The sequence below is a fragment of the Cibotium barometz genome, chromosome 40, assembly GCF_041138505.1.
Source record: "Cibotium barometz isolate CiBa-2024 chromosome 40, ASM4113850v1, whole genome shotgun sequence".
Taxonomy (NCBI): Eukaryota; Viridiplantae; Streptophyta; class Polypodiopsida; order Cyatheales; family Cibotiaceae; genus Cibotium; species Cibotium barometz.
In genome coordinates, this window is record NC_141085.1 from 12,614,223 (window position 1) to 12,620,225 (window position 6,003).

Here is a 6,003-nt window from a genome sequence, read left to right on the forward strand (position 1 = left end):
ACTCACTCACCCCGAAATTTTAGAAATTCTTGCCGTATTTTTAGACTTCTTAGCCGCTTTATTCCTAGGAGTAGAATTGCAGCACCATTATCAGTGATGAATCATCGTGTATATCATAGCATGTCTCCATCACAGTATCGCCTTTTTATGAGTACGCGATTGAGGCGGTGACTTTGGAGCCGAGACCCTCTACGTATATATCAAAAACTTTTGATAATAAATGATATTTTGCAAAACATTTCAAATTGTTTCGTGGTTGTGAATATTGGTTAATAAAATTATCAGAGTGAATCTTGTTTTCAAGAATTATGATGGAATATTTATTTGTTTGAGAAATAAATCTCAAAAATTAAAGTCATAAATCTGTTGACAAAAATGTCGTTTTGTCAGAATCATGAGGCGCGCGGGCCATGGTAGGCAGTCGGATCCTCTTATCGATGATGAAGAGTTAGATCCGGACATTCATAAAGCTCTGCACCGATCCCAACCTGGTCCCTTCAAGGGTGAAGGAGAACAGTTAGGAGAAGTAGTGGAAAAATGGATCAAGGCAATGGAAGAGTATTTTGATGTAACCGGTTATAACGATAGGAGCAAGATGGCTCTCGCCAGATTGAAAATTGTGGAAATGGCCAGGGTCGCATGGAGGAACCATTGCAAGACAAACCGTCTCGGCCAAATTACCCAGACCTAATCAGATCTTAAGGCTTACCTCAGGAAGAGGTTCTGTCCTCCGGGCTTCTTGGAAACCAAAATGATTGAGTTCTTGGAACTGAAGCAGGATAGCCAAACGATTGAAAAATACCATCAGGCAATCGCCCTTCTCCTCAAATATTCTCCACTTTTGGATGAAGAGCGACTGTGGCCAGATTCATTCGAGGGATGAACGAGCCATTGGACACTTTAGTGAAAAATGCCAAACTAGTCTCAATGGGCAGAAGCTTTCAGAATGGCAAAGGACTTTGCTAAAGCATTTGTTGTTAAGGTCCCACCAAAGCCTGCACCCTCAAACTTTAAAAGGTTCCAAATCCCGGGAAGTGCTTCAAACTTTCCACCCCAAAAGAGGCAGCAAGGCCCTAATCAAAATCAAGATACTGGGAGATTTAGAAGTGAAGGAAGACCCTTCCCTCTCAGAACACTTTGTCAGGAGCCCCACCTATTTTAAGGATTTAGAGGGATGAGCTTAGAAGTGAGAACAGGTGTTTTGGGTGTCAGGGTTTCGATCACCAGCTTAAAGACTGCCCAACTCCTGCCATGTCAAGAGGACAGGGAAGTCAAGGACCCAGAGTGCAAATACCAACCCCTTCGTAGTATCAGTCAACCGTCTCGCCCAAATCAGGGCCATTCCAGGACTCCAGCTCCAACCATCTGCCTCCGTTCATAGTAGTCTCAGAACTCCCTCCTAGAACTGGGGTAACCAAAGAGAAAGAGTTCCGCCCCAATCTGCAGGCAGCCAGAGCAGTTACGATAGCAGAAGTTGTGAGATTCCTCTGCCCCCTCCGCGCGTCGGGACTCCCGGTAGCTGACAGCGGAAGCAGCCCCCTCATGCGCAGGGCAGGGTTTCTCACTTGGGGCCTCGCCCTCGAATGTCCGGGCACGGGACTAGGCTGGTGGTCATTCCGAAAACCGAAAGTGGAAAAATTTCCCATGCCCAGAAAGCGGGGACGATTCCACCTTTTTGAATTTTTCTTAACGATTTTTTTTTCTAACGAGATATTTTTTTCTCCTTAGGAATAAAACAACAACTGAGTCTGTAGACTTCACATGAAAGTCTGAAATTCCGAGGCGTCGAATGATATAGAATGATGCCACGTACCATTTTCAGCTTGAACAGAATCATAGCCAATGAGAGGTTCTGCCACAGCATTGCACGGTGGTCGCAAGACGCATGGACATACTGCCCTGCAAACCACTTATGCTGTAGTCTCTCCACTGGGTTAGGAAAATATAAATCCTCGAAATGGCGTGCGAGTCTTGCTCGGCTTGTCCAAGTTGAAGCGGAAGAAATGAGATGCTCGAAGGCGAACGCGGTCATATCTTGAGACTGGGTGAGGTCGGGAATACCAGATAAATAGGGAACTTCCATGTATAAAAATAATTTCTTTGATTAAAAATTCTTCATTAAAGAAGCTTACGGAATGAAAATACATTATGAAGAATGCTTTTTCTGAGTTTTTATTATCAATTTCTGATAAGAATTTGTTTATTCTTATTAGCTTTCAACTTCGCTCTAATACCAACTGTGAGATCCCTCTGCCCCCTCCGTGCGCCAGACTCCTGGTAGCTAACAGCGGAAGCAGCCCCCTCATGCGCAGGGCAAGGTTTCTCACCTGGGGGCTCGCCCTCGAATGTCCGAGCACGAGACTAGGCTGGTGGTCATTTCGAAAACCGAAACCGGGAAAATTTTCCATGCCCGGAAAGTGGGGACGATTCCACCTTTTTGAATTTTTCTTAACGATTTTTTTTTCTAATGAGATCAATTCTAAACTATCCTTCACCTGAATAAACCAGATAGAAGGAAACTATCACTGATATAATTTGATCATCTGAGTAAATTCAACGCTTTTTTCCTAATCAAGATCAGGCACAGCCGTTGATTCACTCAATTGAGAATTTTATCAGGGAATTAACTAACTACTCGAATCCTAACGTAAACCTAAGATTTTTCAGTTTGATTATTAAAGCTCCAATGATTCCAGCCTAACCCCATCCGGCCCATGGGTTAGCCACCACCCTGCCCACTGGAATCGGTAGATCCAAACAAGTACTCACCCACCCATAAATGAAATGCTTTTCTTAACTTTAGCTTTAGAAAACAGGTACGCACACACTCCTCTTTAAAACTTTAATATAAAAATAATCCATTGACGAAACAGATATGATCATGGATTTCATAACTCAAAATTTCTATTCAATCCTTTGTTTCACAAAAACAGTACCACTCTGGACTCTCCGTTTGGGACCAGCTAGTCAACAACGAGATCCAACAGATTACAATAATAATTTCATCAACATACATATATATATATATCTTCCTCGACATACGAATGGGTGTCCTAAGCACCGCGAGCCCGTGCATCGCCTAGTCAAAACCCTCCCGGATCCTCCTTAGGTGTCCTGGTACTTCACTCAGCGACGACTGCTTCGTCGGCCCTCACCCATCGTACTGGAAGCATACCATTTTTCACCATACCTAGGCTGGTCAAGACCTGGGCAGGTTTTTGTCGCGTGAGTTGTCCCTCGAACACTCCCCGCCAGCTGTTGCAACCGAACTTCCCTTAGATAAACATATATGCCAAATGCTCCCTCCAGCATTCTGGCGTAAGACAGTCCTTTAAGAAAACAGGGTTTCTATGCAAGTTTACAGTTTTGATTTTGTTTGAATACCATGAATAAATCTTAAATCCGTATCCCAATACTTCTAGATCCAGGTTTGAATTCCAACAAAATTTATCGAATTCTGTTAACTTGATCCTCAGATCAAAAGTCTTAACTTAGATTCAAATTTGATGGGGGATTTGAGTACATTTTTCCAGAACTGGGCACATCGTCATTGATCCTCAAATCAAAAGTCTTAACTTAGTTTCAGATTTGGTGGGGGATTTGAGAAATTCCAACAGAATTTCTCAAATTCTGTTAACTTGATCCTCAAATCAAAAGTCTTAACTTAGTTTCAGATTCGATGGGGGATTTGAGTACATTTTTCCAGAACTGGGCACATAGTCATTGATTGAAATTGACGAAGGAATTAGGTCTTGGTCAATAGTCTGAATCAGAGTTTGGGTCTGGAAAGGTTCTTCCTAAACTATCTTTCTCGAAAGGTACTATTTCAATTTCTCTTTTTCTCAATTTCGTTCGACGAATATTTGCTTACAGATTTCTAAAACATGAATTTCTTAGGAGGAATAAAATAATCATTTATCTCGATCTCCGACTTCGATAGTTTAATTGAATTTTCTCATTATGATCTTAGTGAGTATGAAACGGTAGCATTTCTTCTCACAGATTATCTACTTATTCATTTTTCCAATTTTTGTGGAAATTAAACAGAGGACTAAAGAGAACTCTTATTTAATTATAAAGATTCTATATGCTGCATCTTATTATGCGTAAAATCCAATTCTAATGAAAGTCACACTTTTATCATCATAAAAATCATTTATGATGATTTTTATGTTGAAAATCACTCTTTTATCATGAAAGAATTTCATTTATGCATATGTTTATGCATAAAAATCATTTATGATGAAAATCACACTTTTAATATAAAAAAATATCTTTTATGCATAGGTTTATGCATAAAATTATTTATGATAAAAATCACACTTTTAATATAAAAAAATATCTTTTATGCATATGTTTATGCATAAAAATCATTTATGATGAAAATCACACTTTTACTATAAAAAAATATCTTTTATGCATAGGTTTATGCATAAAATCATTTATGATGAAAATCACACTTTTAATATTTTAAAAAATATCTTTTATGCATAAAATCATTTATGATGAAAATCACACTTTTAATATATAAAAAATATCTTTTATGCATAAAAATCATTTATGATGAAAATCACACTTTTAATATAAAAAAATATCTTTTATGCATAGGTTTATGCATAAAATCATTTATGATGAAAATCACACTTTTAATATAAAAAAATATATTTTATGCATACTTTTATGCATAGAATCAATAATGATAAAAGTAACACTTTTATAATTAAAAAATATTCATTTATGCATATCTTTATGCATAGAAATCAATAATACTAAAAGTAACACTTTTATAATAATAAAAATATTCTTTTATGCATACCTTTATGCATAGAAATCAATAATGATAAAAGTAACACTTTTATAATAAAAATATTCTTTTATGCATACCTTTATGCATAGAAATCAATAATGATAAAAGTAACACTTTTATAATTAAAAAAAATATTCTTTTATGCATACCTTTATGAATAGAAATCAATAATGATAAAAGTAACACTTTTATAATAGTAAAAATATTCTCTTATGCATACCTTTATGCATACCTTTATAATAGTAAAAATATTCTCTTATGCATACCTTTATGCATAGAAATCAATAATGATAAAAGTAACACTTTTATAATAAAAATATTCTTTTATGCATACCTTTATGCATAGAAATCAAAGAGAGTGTTATGAGGATGAATTTATGGAATATTTTATATATTTTCATGTTGTGTAAATTATGGATTCTTAAAAGAATTCATGAAATATTTATATTCCCATAGATGGGTTTAGATTGAGACACCTTTCTAACCCGGGCGATTCATAGCTTACTTTACGTGTATGCGGGTGAATCCTTACATGCGTGGAAAGTATTAGTTGCATTGTCTTGTTGATATGAAAATTTACATGGATGTTTATTGATTGGCTAGTTGATGCAAGTGCAGATCATTGGACTGGATAGTGGAGGTGAGATGGTGCATACTTTGAGACGATAAATTCTGAATATCAACAGATAATATTTGATTTTGTGACGACAAGCGCTATTAACTTATTTGGATGCTATTCATATTTACTGACAATGCTATTCATATTTATTGACAATGTATATATATTAATTGGGACATGTGAAAGCTCCCTAGTGCATATTTTAATTTTCAACACGTGCATTTTTATAAGGTTTAAGGCTCACACCTATTTTTAAGATAAACTTTCAAGAAAGTTTTTTTTTTTGAAGCAAGCCATTCTTGAGAATATTATTCTTGAGGAAGCTCACATTTTTGCAAAAGTTTGAGCCATATGTATGTATGTACACACACACACACACACACACACACATACATATACATACATATATATGTATGTACACACACACACACACATACATATATATATATATATATATATATATATATATATATGTATGTATATGTATGTATATATATATATATATGTATATATATGTGTGTAAATGTATGTATGTATGTATATGTATATATACATACATGAGTGAGCACGCCTTACC